The sequence below is a fragment of the Rhinolophus sinicus genome, chromosome 17, assembly GCF_057876585.1.
Source record: "Rhinolophus sinicus isolate RSI-liver-muscle chromosome 17, RSI-T2T, whole genome shotgun sequence".
Lineage (NCBI taxonomy): Eukaryota > Metazoa > Chordata > Mammalia > Chiroptera > Rhinolophidae > Rhinolophus > Rhinolophus sinicus.
This window is the reverse complement of record NC_142517.1, coordinates 85,152,317-85,172,140: the sequence shown is the minus strand read 5'-3', so window position 1 is coordinate 85,172,140 and position 19,824 is coordinate 85,152,317.

Sequence of the window (19,824 nt, the reverse complement as noted above, 5' to 3'; positions counted from 1 at the left end):
AAGAAGAAGAATCCTCTTAAATTTACATACCAGGTTTCTAAATTATTTAACTTTTTAGTTCTTAAAAAAAGGGTGGGGGGAGAAGGAGGAGTCCTTCTTCCCTTTAGTAGAGTAAATTATTCTAAAAAGTAAATACAATAATAAAATCATATCAGCATAACCAAATCAGCTTTCAGTTTTGCCTCTAAAATTCAAAAGAAACCTTAGCAGCATGAGAAAATATCGCAAGTTCTTACTATGTGTTTTCTCCGTCTCCCTATTTCTATGGTCTGGAACTGAAAATGCTAAGATGGCCCATTGCAGACTGCAAACATGGAACACATTTCCATCCTAAAAGGACAGTAACCAAAAGTACGTCTTTAAAAAATAGAAGTCTAAAAACCTGGGTCATCTGGTGAACCTTACCTTACGGCATTTCACACAGAATGCAATTTATTCTTTAAATTGAATAACAGCATCACAAGAGAAAAAACACTATAAAAATAGACAACACCCCTGCCCTATAGGACCTCAATATTTCTTATTGCCACATAAGAGAAATTATTCAGAGAATAGAAACCCATAACTAGAGTGGGAAATATTTTTTAAAGTGTGTATTTCTCTACAAGCAAGTAGCAAGAAAACAGAGAGAGAAAGAAAATCAACTCAACAAACTGTTTCAATGAGGAATTATCAAACTATATCAGAATCAATAATGTTCAGGACAATAATCCCCCCATTTTCATAAAGAATGGGACCTGATGCACAGGATCTTTAGGACAATAAAAAGATGAGCAGGTATTTAAGGGTGCCCACACTTACTTTTATTTTAATTTTTAAAAAGTTTTATGGCCTAAAAACTAGAAAAAACAATCACCAAGTTATAGCGCATTTTCCATTTTATTGGGCTTGGTGGTACTCTCAATAATGGTAAACTAAGGCTCTACATTTGGAATTAATTATTATAAAAATTTCATCTTCTCTATCACTGTTAACTTTAGATAATAATAGCAATAGCTAACATTTATTAAATGGTTACAATGGACTAGTTGGATGCTGCTCTAAGTACTTTAATATTTTAATTTTAGCTCATGTAAACTCACAAAATAAGTTATCTTACTCATTTTATAGATGAGATAATAAAGGCACAAAGAATTTAAATGATTTGCCCAAATCACATAACTAGCAATATTAGTACCAATAGCTAAACCACTTAGGCTAACTCCTGGGCCCACCTACTTAATTAAACACAGTCTGTTATGACTTACGAAGCTTGATAAAGTGAAAGGATATTATAATATTGGATAATAGCAGCAGAAGCCTAAAACATATTTTAACTTATTACAGTCAATTCCATTTATATACATTTTTTTCCTTTGTGGTGTTGTATATTACTTTTCCTTCTATTACATTTTAAGCTCAGAAAACAGCTCCACCTTGCAAAGACTGGACAAATATTTATTTTAATCAAGGCTATAAATGACATTACCAAAACAAATCCAACATCTTCCTTTGTTCTGACAACTTTCCCTGCCTGTACTTTGGGTGGACCCTCTGGGTACAGAATTACCATGAAGAGTACTGCAATTATTTGGCCATAGGCCTGGTACCCTAGCTCATTCTTGCCAGGTTAAAAGTGTGGACCCTGAAGAAGAAGATACCTACCAAGAAGAACTCCTGGTGGATAACTGGGCTCAAATTTAAAAGGAGAATCTAGCAGCCTTTTCTAAATAGGGGCCTCTCACACAAACCACATTTCAGCAAGAATCCTGCCTGCCTCCTGCACTGAACTGCCTGCCTGCACTGTGTTCCTGCCATCTGAGTTAGCCCTTAGAAAGGAGTTCCTGGAATCATATTTCAACCAATAGGATTGAGACTTTCCCCAGCCATCTGAGATGTACATCTATATCCCCATCAGCATCTTCACCAACTAACAATAGCAGCTTCATTATGACCAATCACGACAGTGCCTTTTGGACCAATAAAATGGAAGGATTCATAGTACTCATTTCCATGAGGACCGACCAGTCAAGGACCAGGAGCAGGGACTTCTCTATGTATAAACCAGCTCCCCTCTGGCTTAAGTAGCACACTTTCCTTTTCCACCAGACTAAAGGCTATGTTTCCCCAGCTGGAGCAGAAACACCAAAGACATCTCGCTGGAGTAAAGCAGAGCAGACCAGAATGGGTGAAACAGACCAGAGCAGGGCTTGGGACCTTGTCCCAGGGCTCCCTCACCCAAGGGCCTCCTCACAGCCATGCTGTTCCACGGCCGTGCTGCTTCATAATTGAACTGTAACACTATTGAGCTGTTTCACAGCCATGCTGTACTACAACTGAGCTGTTTACACTGAATAAAGTTTCCTTCTTCACCTCACTACAAATTAGGGATTCCTGTTAGTGTTGAATTGGTGCCAATGACCATCGGTTTACAAGAGCTATACCCATCTCCACATTCCTAGTATCTTTACAGGATGCATTAGGTAAGACATCTTAGAAGTATCAGAATCACTTGGCTGACTAGACTGCCTATTGCCCAGTCATACCAGCCTAAGTCTGTGACTTCCCAACAGAGAAGTAAGGCAAGATAATTGATTGATCTCTATAAAACACTATACATAGCCTACCAATCCGTGCCTAAATTTGAAAAATGGGCACCTACCAAAGCCCAGTTTATTTCTCTCTCCCTATACTTATGTGTTGTTGAGAAATCATATGAGCTAACACAAATTACAATAGTCATGATAGGGTTCCCATATGTAAAAAGTTTGGAAGTTTCCATTCTGTCATAACAATTAAAACAGACTGAAAAATCAATAAGCCTTCTTGGAGCTATAAGACAGATAAGGACACAGAGCAAATTGCTGCCCCTAAGATTGGAGAGACAGGCAGTCACATACGTCACATACAGGGAGTCAGGGCTTCCTGGAGGCTATGAAACCACCTTGGGAACCAGTACAGGAGTAGGAAAACTTTACCTGTAATTGATGAACTGCTAAAGGCTCAGTGCAGACGAGTCTGAGAGTTAAAAACCTCCAGTAGGACTCAGCCATAAAAGTCCCCATGCTTTTGTGAGTTTTACCTCCAACTGCTCAACCAGGTTCTCACAGTAAATATCAGAGAAAAATCCCATCCTGCTTCCAGCAAAGGGAGGGGAAAAGGAAACATTTTGAAATACAACGGAGTAACCAGAGTACTCAGTTCTTAACAAGGTCTACCCTCAGGGGAAACTAGTTAACCACAGCCTAACCTGATGGGATATTATCAGAGCCTAACCTGTGGTAACAGAAATACCCAGCTCCAGCCCACCCTAGCCATACTGTCTCAGCAAAGAGGCAGAAAAAAAACTGAGAAACACTTGTAAAGTTCACAGCGCAGAGGCATAGGCTCACTAAAAGTCATGACAAATCTTTCCCTTATATTTTGATACTCTCTTCAACCTTGACAAATACAATAAATTTATTATAATACAAAGCTACCAAGAAAAGGAGGAAAAAATATTTTGTATTAGTGTGTGTATTGTGTTTGTGTCTGGGGGTAGGGAGTAAAAAGTGAGGGAAAGAGTAGAATAAAACTATTTAGAAGAACATGTATTTAGCTAAGAAGGAAATAAAAGGTGATATGAAATCTAACACTAAAGTAGATAAAACAACAAATTTCACAGGAAATAAATGAATAGTGCTAATAGCTGGAGCCAATTTATAAGGCACTAAACGGATATTATAAGAGGAAGGGAGATAATTAATCTTCAGCTAGAACAATGAAAGATCAGCTGTAGTATTATCACAGTGCCACATTCCAAGACACTGAAGGTGCTTTGCCTTCTAATATATTAATCAAAGACAATCCAAAATTAGGATGTTTAATTATTTGCAAGGATTCTTTGTATTTTTTATCTCTGAATGAAGCCACTGGTTATTGTACATTAAAAGTTTTCCTTTCTTATTATCTACTTCATTGAGACTGTAATGCCAATATTAATAGTGTCTGAGTATGGAAATTAGATATTTGATTTCAAAATTGTTTAACAAAGTAAGAGTTATTGTGATTAAATATTTGATTTCAAATTTAATAAAGCTACAGTTTTGGTGATTCTTTGAGTATCTGGATTATAGTTTTTAAATCTTAGAATTTATAGCAAACAGCTTTATTCTACTTTCAGTTGATCCAGGTAAGATAGTCAAAACAACAGTTAAAGTCAGGAAAAAATGTCCAAACACCAATTCGAATTTTGCAGAAGATTACTGCAAAAGTGTAACATTGGAGGGAAGTTTTGTGTAATCTATGTCACTTTAAAAGTGTATAAAATGGAATGAGAGAGTAGAAGGTCACAGCATCAATTCAAGCATATTCTTTACTTTGCAGTATTTACAAAGTTTATCCTTAGAAGCTTTGTGAATAAAACCTCTACCATTATCGAAATGACATCATCATCAAAATGACATTGTTGTCCACTTTTCCAGCGAACAGTTTTAAAACAGAAGTGTCATTTTTTTCTTCCCTTCTTACACATGCACCTTCCCATTCAGATTCAAAAAACTACGTATAGAAGTCTAAACTTCTTGCCCTGGTAAAGATGGCAGGGAAGGTAAATAGTGTGCTTGCCTCCTTTCAGAACCATATCAAAATTACAACTAAACTACAGAAAAACCATCATTGAAAATCACCTGAAGTCTAGCTGAACCAAAGTCCTATAACTAAGAATATATAAAAGAAGCAACATCGAGACTGGTTGGAGGGGTGGAGATGTAAAACGGGGTGTCCCACACCCATACTTGGCAGTTAAAAATAGAGAGGGACATCTCAGCTGTGGAGGTCACCACAGAGGAGTGAGGGATCCCAGCACCAGTCCAGGTTCCCCAGCCCAGGGTTATAATGCCAGGAAGAGAAGTCCCCACAAATTCTGACTGTGAAAGTCAGAGAGATTGTGCCTGAGTGAAACAAAGGGCAGCTGGAGTCCCAGGTTCCTCTCAAAGGGCCTGCATTCAAACTTACTCACTGATGGACTCACTTGCTCTGGGCTCCAGCAATGGGACAGCATTTTGAAAGGAGCCAGGGACATACGGGGAGACAATGAATTATCTGGCTTCAAGGTGAGAGCAGGAGGAACAACTTTCTCACAAATAGAAGTGCTGGTGGAAGACACAGTTCCTTTGTTGAGCCATGCCTGGACCTAGCATGCAAATGCAATGAAGCACCATATCTGAGTCTCCATCAACCTGACTAACACACTTTGCCCCACTCTGGTGATTGCCTAAGATCCTGCCCCACCCAACTTTCAGACCACTCCCGATGGCTTTTCTGTAAAAAACACCAGTCCTGGCTCATTCATCAGACTTTCCTAAAATCTCTCAAAGGTTCACAAAACCCAAGTAAGTAGCATCTGGCTCCTGCTTGTCCCATACCACTTACTGAGCAACCCTAAGCCTGGCACTGAAGATAGTGAGCTTCAGTTCACTGCTTGGCCTCTTGAGGTACCTCCAAACCCAGTGAGGGTGGTGGCCATCTGAAAATTGCTTTGTGGCTCATGACAAGTACCCCAGATAAGGCACAAGCTGCAGCTGAACATGACTTACAGTGAGGATCCTCCCAGGAGGCCCTGGGGCTGGCATGCCCATTGGACAGCTTTGGACCAACCTGGACCATCTCCCAGCCACCTCCAAGGATGACACACCCAAAGGGCAGACTGGGGAGGCACCAGAGCCCTGCTAAAGCAAATCCTGCTCCGTAGGGTCAGCCCCTGCACCACAACAACTCCACTGTAGTTAAGGCCAGTCCTCACAACAAATCAACCAAAGGGTCAATCCCTCTCACTGACATGCAAATAGTCACCAAGATTCAACTACAACAGGAGGTCACACACAACCCACACAAGGGAAACATCTGGAACATTTGGCTCAGGTAACCAGGGAGACTGTACCACTGGGCCCCACAGGACACCTACTACATAAGGCCACTCTACTAAGACAAGGAGCCATAGCAGCTTTATCTTATACATAGAAGCAAGCACAGGGAGGCAGCCAAAATGGGGAGACAAAAAAATGTCCCAAATACAAAAACAGAACAAAGATCCAGAAAAAGAACTAAATAAAATGGAGATAAGCAACCTACCAGATGCAGAGTTCCAAACAGTGGTTATAAGGATGCTCAAAGATCTCAGTAAGAACTTCAACAAAGAAATAAGAAACATAAAAATGGAGATAGAAAACATAAAAAAGAACAGTCAGAAATTAAAAATACAATAACTGAAATGAAGAATATATTAGAGAGAACCAAGAGTAGATTAAATGAAGCAGAGGATCAACTCGGCAATTTAAAAGAAAAGGAAGCAGAAAACACCCAATTGAAACAGCAAAGAGAAAAAAAAAAATACAGAAAAATGAGGATGGTAAGGGGTCTCTGGAACAATATCAAGCATACCAATATTTGCATCATAGAGGTATCAGAAGGAGAAGAGAGACAGTAAGGAATTGTGAACCTATTTGAATAAATGACTGAAAATTTCCCTAACTTGGTAAAGGAAATAGACATACAAGCCCAGAAAGCACAGAGAGTCCCAAACAAGATAAAAGCAAAGGGACCCACACCAAGACACATCATAATTAAAATTTCAGAGGTTAAAGACAAAGAGAGAATCTTAAAAGCAGCAAGAGAAAGGCAGCTATGATAAGACTGCCAACTAATTTCTCAACAGAAAATTTGCAGACCAATGGGATTGGCACAAAATAGTCAAAATGATGAAAATGTAAGAACCTACAACCAAGGGTACCCTACCAAGCAAGGCTATTATTTAAAATAGGACAGATAAAGAGCTTCCCAGACAAAACAAAAACAAAAAAACAACAAAAAAAAAAGCTAAAGCAATTCATCACTGCCAAGTCAGTATTACAAAAAAATGTTAAAGGGACTTTTTTGAGAAGGAAAAAAAGATTAAAAAATATGATACATAAAATGGCAGTAACTACATATATATCAATGATTACTTTAAATGGACATGATTAAATGCTCCAATCAAAAGAAATAGGGTGAATAAAAAAATATGTTAACAACAACAAAGATATAGAGAGGGTAACTGAATGAGTAAGAAAACAAGACCCTTACATATGCTGCCTACAAGAGACTCACTTCATATTGAAAGACACACACAGACTGAAAGTAAAGGAATGAAAAAAGGTATGTCATGAAAATGGAAATGAAAAAAAACCTGGGAAGCAATACTCATACTAGATATAATAGACTTAAAATAAAGGCTATAACAACAGACAAAGAAGGACGCAGTAATCCCTGCTCTGGGTATTTACCCGAAAAAAGCCAAAATACTACTTCGAAGGGACATGTGCATCCACAGATTCATGGCAGCATTAATTACAATAGCCAAGATATGGAGGCAACCAGGGTGAACAACAATGGATGAATGGATAAAGAAGAGGAGGTACATATACACAATGGAATATAACTCAGACATAAAAAAGGAAAGAAATCTTGCTATCTGTAGTAACATGAGTAGACCTAGAGGGTATTGTGCTTAGCAGAGTAAGTCAGACAAAGAAAGACAAATGCCATATAATTTCACTTATATGCTGAATCTAAAAAACAAAAACAAACAAACCAAAGAGAAACAAACTCATATTCGTAGATACAGAGAGCATTTTGTTGATTGCCAGATTGTGGGCTGAGGTTGGGAGGATGGGTGAAGAGAAGGAGGGGATTAAGAGGTACAAATTGGTAGTTACAAAATATCATGGGGCTGTAGGGTACAGCATGGGGAATATAGCCAAGTACTAACTATGTATGGTGTCAGATGATACTAGATTTATCGAGGTGATCACTTTGTAAGTTATATAAATGTCTAATAACTGTGTTGTAAACCTCAAACTAACATAATATTGTATGTCAACTGTAATTGAAAAATAAAATTAAAATATTTTTAAAAGACTATTTCTAAAGTCTCTAACATATTCCACTCCTTTCTACTGCCTTGATCATCCCTCCTGTATATTTCACAAATATGATCACATTTGCCTTTTATACCTATCTCTCTGACCCCAATCCTTTCTTATATTTATTCTTACCATATGTAAATTGGTCGTGCCATGCTTTCATCTATAAGTCTTCAAGATTTTCTCTTTATTCTAGAGCTAAAAACCAAACTCCTTAGTATAGCAGTCACAGCTTGCCATGAGCCAGCCTGCACTTACCTAACCAGTTGTACCTCCAGTCATTCGCTTATCTCTACTTCAGTCAAGCTACCAAACGTTTCTTGAAATACTCTGTATATGTTTGCCAGTACTTACACTTTTCTTTTTTTTTTCATAGAACCTTACCCCCGACAACTGCATTATGCTTGGAAAACTCGCACTATTCTTTTGCAAGAGTGATGGTATACATTTAAGGATTTAGCAATCTAGCTTGATTTACTGAATTACTGTTGGATTTTACAGGTCACCCCTGTATAGCACAGTTGTTAGATTCCTAAAAAATTCCGTGTTATGTGAATATGTGTTATACGAAACAAAGAACTAATACAAAAAAGGGGGTTAGGTTCCAAAAGTTAAAAAAAAAAATGTATATTATATTTTTATAATTAAGATAAATATCTTTATTAAAACAATTTTCACCAAAAGTATAACATATTAATATGTATTAAACAGTGTTTTCTTCATCATCACTACTACGTAAACACCATAACCAAGGGTGTTCTCTTTTTTGACCAGATAGATAGCTTCATCCTTTGAACTTAATACTCCACGAACAAATTAGATTTAGAATTCTAATAAATTTTAAATTTCTGCAGTTAAATCTGATACGACATGCACGCTCAAATTAAAATTTCAAATGAGATATTTAAAAGTTCTTATTATATTCCGTGTTGTTCCGGGATTTCCCTAATTTCGAATGAGATATTTTTTGTTCTTAAAAGCTCTTATTATGCTCTGTGTTGTTCGGGGATTAATTCTCAAATTGTGTTATAGTGAAACCGTGTTCTGGGATGCCGTGTTGTACAAGGGTTTTCCCCAATTCTCAAACCGTGTTAGAACAAAACCATGTTATAGAAGTGCCATGTTTTATGGGGGTTACATGTGCTTTATTTTGTTTTGTTTTTTTCCTCTTTTTTGTTTCTCTCCCTCACTGCCCAATTTATTTGCTCAGCTTTCCCAAGGCTACATGCATACCTCATTAATCTAGTTAATCAGAACACTAACTTGCAAGAAACGGAGTCAGCCCTCAGCCATTTGGCCACCAGTAACCAGGCCATGATTCTGGACTGGGATTGTCTGTCAGATGACATATGAATCACCCCTATGACCAGGTTCAAGATAACCATCACAGAACAAACTGGCCCCCAGGAGATGTTCTCTTGGATGAGTTGCATGACTATCTCTCTCTTTCCTTTGTTCTACTTCTCCTTGTCTACCTACGAAACCTTCTGACAGTTGTAGGAACAGAGAAAATGGCCTTTGGGACAGGAGTCTGCCATCCTCACATCATGGTAGCATTTTGAATAAACCTACTTTTCTTTCCACTAACACTTGTCTCTCAATCTTTGGTTTATGAGCAGCAAACAGCTGAACCTTAGCTCAGTAACACTTTCAAGACCCAAGTACAGACATACATTCTTTACCTGCCTCCTACTACTCTACCCAGTCAGTCCCTTATCTGAAGTACCACCATATCTGTTCTCTTACCTATAATTGCATTATAGTTACTTTACATGTCTTCTTTCTAACTTTTGTATGCCCCAAATTAAAACAGTGTTTAGCACATGGCAAGTGCTCAATAAATATATGCTGAATTAATTAATAATTTTGGCCTCATTAGCAGATCAGCATTCCCCAACCACTTGTAAACTGAGTTACCAGTGATGCTTCACTTTTGTCTTCACATGTCCACCTCTAGCAGGTTCACTGTCATCCCATTCTTCTCCCCATGACAGACTCTATTCTAATTCATAATTTTATTAAATAAAACTAAATAATGTTTTGGTAGGAATATAAAAAGGAAAGGTCATGATTTTTAAGTAGTGGTTGTTAGAAGACAATTCTCCATGAATCTTTAGTATTTCTGCACATCTTGCAAACAAAGGTACTTTCTGAATTTTTACTCCAAATTACTTTTTCAAGTATGTTTGCATAGAATACAGCCTTGGAGGACAGTGTCTCCCTTCAAAGAAGAATGCAGGTTTGTTCATTGTCCAGTAGAAAAAAGATAATGCTTCCTCCAGAGCAAAGGTTGGTGAGAACGGCCTGCAGCTCATTATAAAAGATTCGGGTTCCCTAAGTTCAGTGTTCCTCAGCTCTGACATTAATCACCCCTGTGGGGCTTATGGGAGTGGGGTGCAATGTCCCCCACTGCAAACATGAAGCTCATGTTTCCTGCTGTGCTGTGATAAAGTCCCTTGTTTCTAATTTGGAGTCTCATTATCTTCCTCCAGGTTCCATGAAAATATGCCTGGCTAACTTATTATTTTATAAATAGTTTCCATCAATGAGAATGAGATGCTGACAGAGCCATGGCTTTCTGGAAGAAAAAAAATAAGAGCCTCATGGACCTCTGTTAAAAATACTAAAAGACTCCCTGGGATTTAGAAAGGAATTCTCTTGCTCAGGGTGAGCGACAAGAGTTGGGGAGGGCAGGGAAGAAGCAAGTAAGTGTTCCTGACTGCACTACATCTTGAGTGACTGATGAAAGGTAGGATTGAAGCAAGCTGCCCCCATAGTGATGTGATTGTTGGTCACTCCCCTCCAAGCAGAAGGAGGTAAGGAGATTATCATGACAATGGAGCCCCAAGCCTTCCAAGCCTGGCTGAAAGGCAATGTGGCTGTAGCTATCAGTCAAGGAGTTCCCAAAGCTGAAATAGACGGTGTCAGTAATGATAAACTTGGCACTTGCAGAGACACTGGACAGGTGAAAAATGCTAAAGGTTTTTTCAGTTAAGCCATGTGCAGTTTCAGGACCACTTGAAATCAAAATAAATGTGCCATGCTTCCTGATGTGAAGTCACTGTCTCCCTCCATGCTCTTTATCTCTCTATTCCCTTTACCCTAATCTCAGTTGCTTTATGGGGGAAAATAATTAGGGGTGGCCTGAAATTTTCCTGTCTTCATGTGGCACCGAAAACCATGTATACGTGTACAAATACAATGAGAAAGTTCAAGGACAGAAGGGTGTCAAATTTTTATGGCTCTGTTGGATATAGGAACATAACATACCATCCTACCCAGCCCTGCAGGACAAGAAAACGACCAAATTCAACTATTGCTGTTTGGACAAGGTTCACAGTGAGGCAGGGAAATCTTATGTGACAGGTGGGGGCCAATTCAATATAGTGTTGATGCTCCAACATCTAAATGTACAGTAGGATCGATGGGCTACATGTACGTACTCCACCATCCATAAGTTCCACAGAGTCTTTTCTCATGAAGAAAAAGACACCTAGAGAAATGGTAGTAGAACAAACTCCCCTACAACTTTTTACCAGTGGGTGGGTCAAGAATTAACATGCATACCTCTACCCTCTAATGTTCGAAGCTTTTACTATACAGATGATGTCCTGTTGGTTGCCAAGTCAGCAGCCCCAGTCTCCGTGGACCTTAACGTAGTATTATCACACCTCTTCAGCAGGAATGACTAATAAACCCAGAAAAAAACATATAGGCGCCTAGATGTGAAGTAATTTCTTGAGACTAATTAGGTGGACTCACAATGCTCAGTGCCTCCAGAAATCAAAGAAAAACTGTAGTCTTTTTGGATCCCCCATGACCAAAAAGGAGGCCCAACATGTTATTAAAACTTTAGGCATTGAAGATAGTATTGTCTCACTTGCACATTCTACTTGATTCTTCACATCTGCTAATCCGCAAGTCGGCATCCTCTGAGTAGAGCTAAAACCAACAGGTTGCACTGGAACCTGTCCAGCAGCTTTGGAACATTCTCCATCTTCACAGCCTCACAAGTCAAATGACCCCTTTGAGCTATGAATCTCTGTGACTGGTGATTTTGTGTATTAAATATTGTGGCATAGACAAGCAGCCTCCATCAACAAGATCCCCTTGTGACTTCAGAGTTGTTTCCTCCCTGATTCCGGCCACTAGGTGTATTCCTTTCAAAAGCAGCTATCAGCTAACCACTGAGCTAGTGCCAAAAAAGAATGACTAAGTCAGGGAGGCCTTATGACTCTCCAGACAGATATTCCCATATTGAGGTGGGTCACTTCTCCTCAATAGTTTTGAAGATGGGAAGAGGCCAACAAGCCTCACCTGTCAATTGGAAATGGCATCTTCAAAAATGCAGTAAGTCTACCTCCAATGCTATCTTAGCTTTATATGAAAAAGTGATGGCTCTCTCTCTGGGAGAAACTTTCTCCCCCACTATACTTCCTGAAGCAAAGTCACCGGCTGTGTAGGTCCTCAACTCACAGAAATTCCTGTAAAATCCTGGTCCCATTCAAATAAGCTGAATCCAGTGATGTCTACTGGACTTCTAAAGTAATCAACCTCAGTATCAGCCATACAGAATCGAAAATGAAAAGGATCGCTCTGCTCAGTGGCCATTCTCATAGCTGTGGCCAATCCTCCCTTTGATAAACCTTCCTATATTTCCACTGACTCTTGAGCTGTTGCTCATAACCATTTAGTTTTCCATTTGGTGAACTACAGACTGGAAGATTAAAGGTTACTCCTCCTTAGGAGTACAAATGATGGAAAGGTATAGCAGCTATTTATTAAACTGCCTGTGTCATTCAAAAGGACGCCCATGATCAGGGCCCATTCTCTGACAAGACCGACTGGAATCAGACTGCTGGTTGAGACTCACTACCCAGATTATCACCATTTCTGCCTGCATCCATGATCATTCTGGACATCACGATACATCTACAATCACAGTCTGCACACAAAGTAAAGGTCTCTGTATTTCTTATGCAAAACCTACCCCTGACTAACCACATTTGTAACTCTAGCTCAAAGCTGACTGTCTTATGGTGAGGAAGGTTATATTGCACAGAACACTGACGCCTCCCCCCACTTCTAGAGTATTGACAACATTCATCTGACTTCATCTCAGGGGCATGAATGGTGCCTCACCACTGCTGACACATTTTTAGGTTACAGAACTGCTGTTCCAATCTACTCTGGCAACACCATTCTGTTCTTTGAAATTAATATGATAACCATTGTGATGTTAAGGGACAGTCCACAGACTGTCTTGACACCAACCGCTAAGTTAGGAAGCACAGTCCACGAGACCACCCTCATTTCTCACACCAACTGCAGGTGACAGTTATCCCCAAGACGACCTCAGGTTTGGTAACTCACTCTAAGGACTCATAGAACTCACTGAAAGCTGTTATACTCACAATCACAGTTTATTTTAGGAAAAGAACACAATTTCAAACTCAGCTAAGGGAAGCAGTACATAGTGCAGAGTCCAGCAAAGTTCCAAAATGTGGCGTTTCCAGTTGTCCTCTTCCCCAAAAAGTCATAGACAGTATCATTTTCCTGGAATAGCTCTGATAATATGCATAACCAGGGAAGCTTACCTGATCCTTGGTGTTCAGCATCGTTGGGGCTGGAGCCCATGAACTCGGTCAACCACATGGCTGACCTTGGTCTCCAGTCTCTCAGATCAATTGATACTGCATGAACCAAAGCCTCCACCCTAAGTTACCCAGTGGCTCAAAGAAAGATACTATTATCAGGGAGGACATTACAAGGGCTTGGAGATTACCTCTCAGGGACCAAGGGCAAAGGCTGTACCTCTCTTTCCAGACCATCTTCAGTCAAACAATGACTAAATGCAAAACACACTAAACAACTGCTGAAGAGTCAAGATATTTAATGGATTCAAACTCCCTGATTTCCCCAAGTACCTGGTGTCACTTAGCTTTGGCATCACCACCTCAAAAACAACGCGAAACATTTCCTGTCTTTAGCTTTCTCAGCTTCTCCTTGTCCACACACCTCAGTAAGGGAATTTGCTCACTAACTGTGGCTATCTCAGAAAGGAATAATCCTCTCAGACACTTCCCAGATGATGTAATGACCAAAGTGTGGGGGCAGCCATACAGACCTATCTTGAAAATGTGAAATTCTATTCTGATCATTCTGGGTAAGACGCTTCTTTCTTTTTCCTAAGGGTAACTCAGGCTAGCTTGGTTGTCACATCTTCTTTCTGACTATCAAGCCAAATTGCGGACTAGGCAATTCAAACTGGGTTGTTAGCAGGGAATTACTTTTTTTAAAAAAAGGTAAGGTTATAGTTATTGAAGTGGACAAACTGATTTCACAGCAAGGAAAGGAGAGCAACAACCCTAGTACCCAAAGAGGGAACACATTAGATACCAGAAAGAATGGAAAAAAGAGGAAAATTAATGACCATTTCCTTCCACCTCCTTGTACCCTTCTGCATGAAAGAAAATGTCCATGTGGATCTTCAATACTTAGTTTCAGAGCCCTAAATTCAACTAAATCCTAGGTCAGCCATCCCCTTCCAGGTAATTGACCAGGAATTGACTGTCGTTTCTCTAAACTTTTTCAAGATGTTTATCTGAAAAAACACTGGATGGCCCTGACTGTCAAAATAACTCAGAATGTCTTCACCATCCCAATCCCTCATCATTCTGTTGAAAACAAGCATGTCAACCAGATGGAAGTGTGTAAAAACTGGTAGTCCCTTTAAAAAAATTAAGAACTACACTCAAACTTGGAATACTACAGCCTATAATCCAGCCAGGTGACTACACTGGAAACACTCTCAACCCGTACTCCATGACTGATACAAGTTTTATTTGAGTGGCACTATCGATTATAAACACTTTCTTTTCAGGGTCACCCTTAGGGTTATATTTTTCATGTGGAAGCAAGACATTAACATGGCTCCCTCTCCCCCCAAAAAATGGTAGCCGGACCTTAGTGGGGGTCATAAGAGACCTTCAGCATTTATAGAAGGTCTGGGAGGCACTTCAGGCCTGGGAGGCATTCAGTTCAGCCTCAACTCACTGACCAAGATTGATATGAATGAGGGAATAGTCCTAGATTTATTCCTTGCAGAATAATGTGGAAGCTGGGTAGTCTCTAATGCGTCTTCCTGAACCTGGCTTAATGCCTCAGCTAAGTGGGAAGATCAATACAGAAACTTAAGGAGGAACCACCTGGCTATCTAAGGGATGCCATAATGACTCATGGAGGCATGGCATGTTTGAGGTAAATAGTGCATGTTAGCCTCATTCTCTGCTTGGAGTCCTGTTGGGAATAACCTTAACTAAATGCCATATAAGACAAACTAAATAGATTTGGTCCCAGGTTCTATCAAATACATTAAAAAGAGTGTCACATTTTTTGAAAGATCTGTCATAGCAAGGACAGTACACAAAAAAAGGGATGCAATTATCTGGCAACAGCTCTCCATGAGTATTTTATATTTCTGCACATTTTGTAAGCAAGGACACTAACTACCACTAACTATGTTTTTTTCTGGACTCTTTTCAAGGATATCTGTACAGAAAATAGCCTTGGAAAATAGAGATAGTGTTCCTCCCTCTGGAGTACACAAACCCTCAATGATAAGAAAAATAATGTCTTCTGCAGTGCAAAGATTGGACAGGTCTGCTTGCAGGTCATTGTAAAATACTGGGGTTTCTTAAGGCTGGGTTTCCTCAGATACAATGCAAACCTACTACATACACAGCATCTACTTGGTCCCTTCTGCATCTCCCTATCATGAGTCTTGGAAGACAAGGGGAACCAATGCACAAATGAAGCTCATACATACTGCTTGCTGTGAAGAGAGACCTTTGCCTCTGACAAAGGAGTCTCATGTTTTCTGCCAGAATTCCTAAAACTGAAGTCGGCTAACTCATTAACTTTCCAGTAGAGTAAAATCTCACTTTGTCATTCTTGATAATGGTTAGCATTTTCAAAGTAAATTTGTATAGCTAGCATGGGAGGTTGGGAGAAATTCAGAATGAAATTAAAAAAAATGCATATAATTTCCATAGCTGTTCATAGTTAATATGTGCACATTTTTCCCTTAAGAGACAAATTTCTCCTCTCAATTAAGCAGAGACATGTACAAGAACATAGTTCTTATTATCTAGCCTCCCAGTGAAAAAATGTATACATATTTTTTTTACTTAATTTGCAACTTAATTTAGATAGACATGCCTTCATTTCATAGGTACAATTTGGAAAATTGACATTTTTCTTTTTTCTAGTATTTTTTTTTTCAATTATAATTGACATATAATACTAGTTTCAGGAGTACAGCACAGTGGTTAGACATTTATATAATTTATGAAGTGATCAGTACCCATCTGCTGTTCTAGAGGCCCCTTAAACTATCCTCATTTTATTTTTGGATTCTTTTCCTCTTCTGATCGGGTGTTTTCTGTTACCTTCTCTTCCAAATTCTTTAATTGCTGAGTCGATCCTCTGCTTCATCTAATCTACTCTTGATTCCCTTTAATGCGTTCTTCATTTCAGTTATTGTATTCTTCATTTTTGGCTGGTTCTTTTTTGTTTTTTATCTCTGTTTTTTACGTTTCCTGTCTCTTCATTGAAGTTCTCACTGAGATCTTTGCCCATTCTTTTATAACCAGTATTTTGAACTCTGTACTTGGTAGATTGCTTGTCTCCACTTTATTTAGTTCTTTTACTGGAGCTTTGTTCTGTTCTTTCATTTGGGACATGTTACTTTGTCTCCCTATTTTGGCTGCTTCCCTGTGTTTGTTTCTATGCTTCAGGTAGGGCTGCTATGCATCCTTGTCTTAGAAGAGTGGCCTTATGTAGTAGGTGTCCCGTGCGGCTCAGTGTTGCAGTCTCCCGGTTACCTGAGCCAGGTGCTCTAGGTGTGTCCTTCATGTGGGTTGGGTGTGATCTCCTGTTGTAGTTGAGCCCTGGTTGCTGTTTGCATATGAAGAGAAGGGATTGACCCTCGCACTAATTTACTGTGAGGACTGGCCTTGACTACAGTAGAGGAGTGTAGTGCATGGCTGACCCTACAGAACAGGATTTGCTTTAGCAGGGCTCTGGTGCCTGCCCAGTCTGCTATACGAAATATGAGTCTATAATGAACCATTCATACAATTCCTGAAATATGTACTAGAAAAGGAAATGCTACAAGCAGTATCCAGTCCCATGGCAGTCATATTGAACCTCATGAGTGTTGAATATTTTTTGTGATCACTTAAATTTCACTAAGTATATGCCTATTTAAGGGTATGAATGTATCAGTATTAATATGAGTAATTAAAGGCTGTTATGCTTTAAGTTCATCCATGAAATTATTTATAAAACTTTTGCAATCTGGATCTTTCCCACAATTGTTGAAAATGTACTTCATCCTTTCTGGAAAAGACAGCAGGAATGTGTACTCTGGGACATTTGAGTATAAAGTCCCAAAGCGGACATAGGCCTTGGTTGGGAACAGCTGTTTTTTGGACCCAACTTCCTGTAAATATTAAACCTAATTTCTTCCTAATTATAGCCAGTACATATGGTTGTAATACTAGTAGGGGCATCTCACTTAAAAACATCAATGCATTTAACATATTTGGGTTCATTTAAAGTTTATAATCAGAAAAACATAAGGATAAGGATTCAAACTGCCAGAGTCTGCATGTTGAGTTGACATACGTCCAATTAAGATAATTCAGTTGGTTACTATATTTGTCTCCACTTAGTTTTATAACTGATTCTTATCATTACATAATAAAGTCAGAAATATTCCACAAATAATATATAAGAATATTTCAGATCATAGAAACAAGCTTATATATATTCTTATGATAATCACTTGTTATTTTAATTAAATTTCAACATTATAAAATTATTTTACTTCTTATACACCTGCTGAATTTATATAACAAAATAATGTTTAAAAATCAGAATTATTAGGCTGGTATTAGTCATCAATTTCTGAAGTATTACTTTGCCATAACATTATAATTGAGAGTTCTTATTAAACATCAACTTTTTTCAGTATGACTCAAAAATTTTAAACTTTAAATTATATGTCACCAAATGTTATTGCATATGTTTGCAATAGACATTGTAAGGTAAAACACAGCTTCACTGGATTAATAGGTATCTGTTTATAAAGGCAATAGTTAAATGGTTCCATCATTTTTAACCTGATGATAGGTAAGTCTATTGGATTACTGAATTTCCTGTTAAAAAACTAATAAGGGGAAGGAAGGAGGGAGAGATGGAGAGAGCAAAGGAAGGAAAGAAGGAAGGCAGGAAGGCAGGAAGGCAGGAAGGCAGGAAGGCAGGAAGGAAGGAAGGAAGGAAGGAAGGAAGGAAGGAAGAAAAGAAGGATGGAAGGAAGGAAGAAAGGAAGGAAATGTGGGAGGGAAGAGAGAAAGAGAAAGAGATCAAGCGAGGGAGGGAGGAACAAAGAATGAAAGGGAGGAAAGTAAGGAGAGAGAAAGAGTAAAGGAACAAGTTAAGTTAAAGAAATACAAAAAATACAATAAGCAGTCATCTACCAATTCAGGCATATTATTTAACATTTACCCTTTCAGTTCACTAAATGACAGCTAGAATCAGTCTGAAAATATACTTAAGCATAAATGTTTAACTTTATGTTTAAGTACCCAAGTCCACATTTCTGAATGGCATGAAAGTTCAGGTGGGTGGACAATAGCGGGAAAAGCATTTCCCAGATGAGAAGACAGAGAAGACTTGAATATATTCCAAAGAATTATTGTCCATGGAGCCTGAGTGTTTGATTCAAATTCCCTGCTATTATTAAAGACTAAGTTATAGTATCCATGATCCTGATTTTGACATTCAGACATAAAGGAAAGAAAATAACCTGCCTACTCCTTGAAAGGAAATATTTCTTCCTCTCAACTTTTATGTCACAGAAATTCTGTACCCCTTTTGTGTCTCTTATCATGTCCTGCTTTCCATTATAGATATTTATAATCTGTATATTCCTCGGGTATCTGATTTATCTTTATATTGTCATACTGCCTAACATAGTCAATACTAAATCTTCTCTGTATCAGGCTTTCTCTGTATCAGGCACAGAAATGTTTGTAATATGAAGAAATGGAAGAAAGAGTGACTCCTTTATAGAATTTACCCTTTGTAGGTGGAACCAGGATTGTCGATGCTGGGAGCATAATGCAGAACTCATCCTTCCCTTAAGTCTGAGCATAATTCTGAATGTCATGATCAGACACCACTGTTGACTGAAAGCTTAAGAGGATGAGTCCCTTAGCTAGACATGTCTGAGTCTGAATCCTAGCTTCCCTATTTCTATTTGTGTAACCTTCTGCAAGTTACTTAAGTTCTCCATGCCTCAGTATCCTCCCTATAGGATTGTTGTGTGATTTAAATGAGTTAATCCACTTAAGGCACTTAGAAATTTGCCTGAAAATGGAAAGCCTTGAGATGTTAGCCATCATTGTCATTATTACTCGTTTATAATCTCCATAACAAGCACAGACCTGCTGTGTACACAAAGTTCAAAAGTATCCATAGACCTTCTCTCTATTCACAGAGAGATAAACTTTCCCAAGAATATAGGAAAGACTCAATTTCTATTTTTTTAAAAAATTCCAGCTTTATTGAGATATAACTGACAAATAAAATTATATTATATTTAAAGTATACATTGTGGTGATTTGATATATTTATACGTTGTGAAAGGATTCTACTCTCCACAAATTTCAATTATACAATACAGTGTTATCAACTATCATCATGTGTTACGTTAGATCCTCAAGACTCAATTTCATGTACCTTAAAGGACCAAGAAAAGGGGAGGTTTTGTTTCATTTTCTGAAGCAAACTTCTTTGCCTGCACTTCCTAAAACTAACTAGTCAGATACCAACTCCA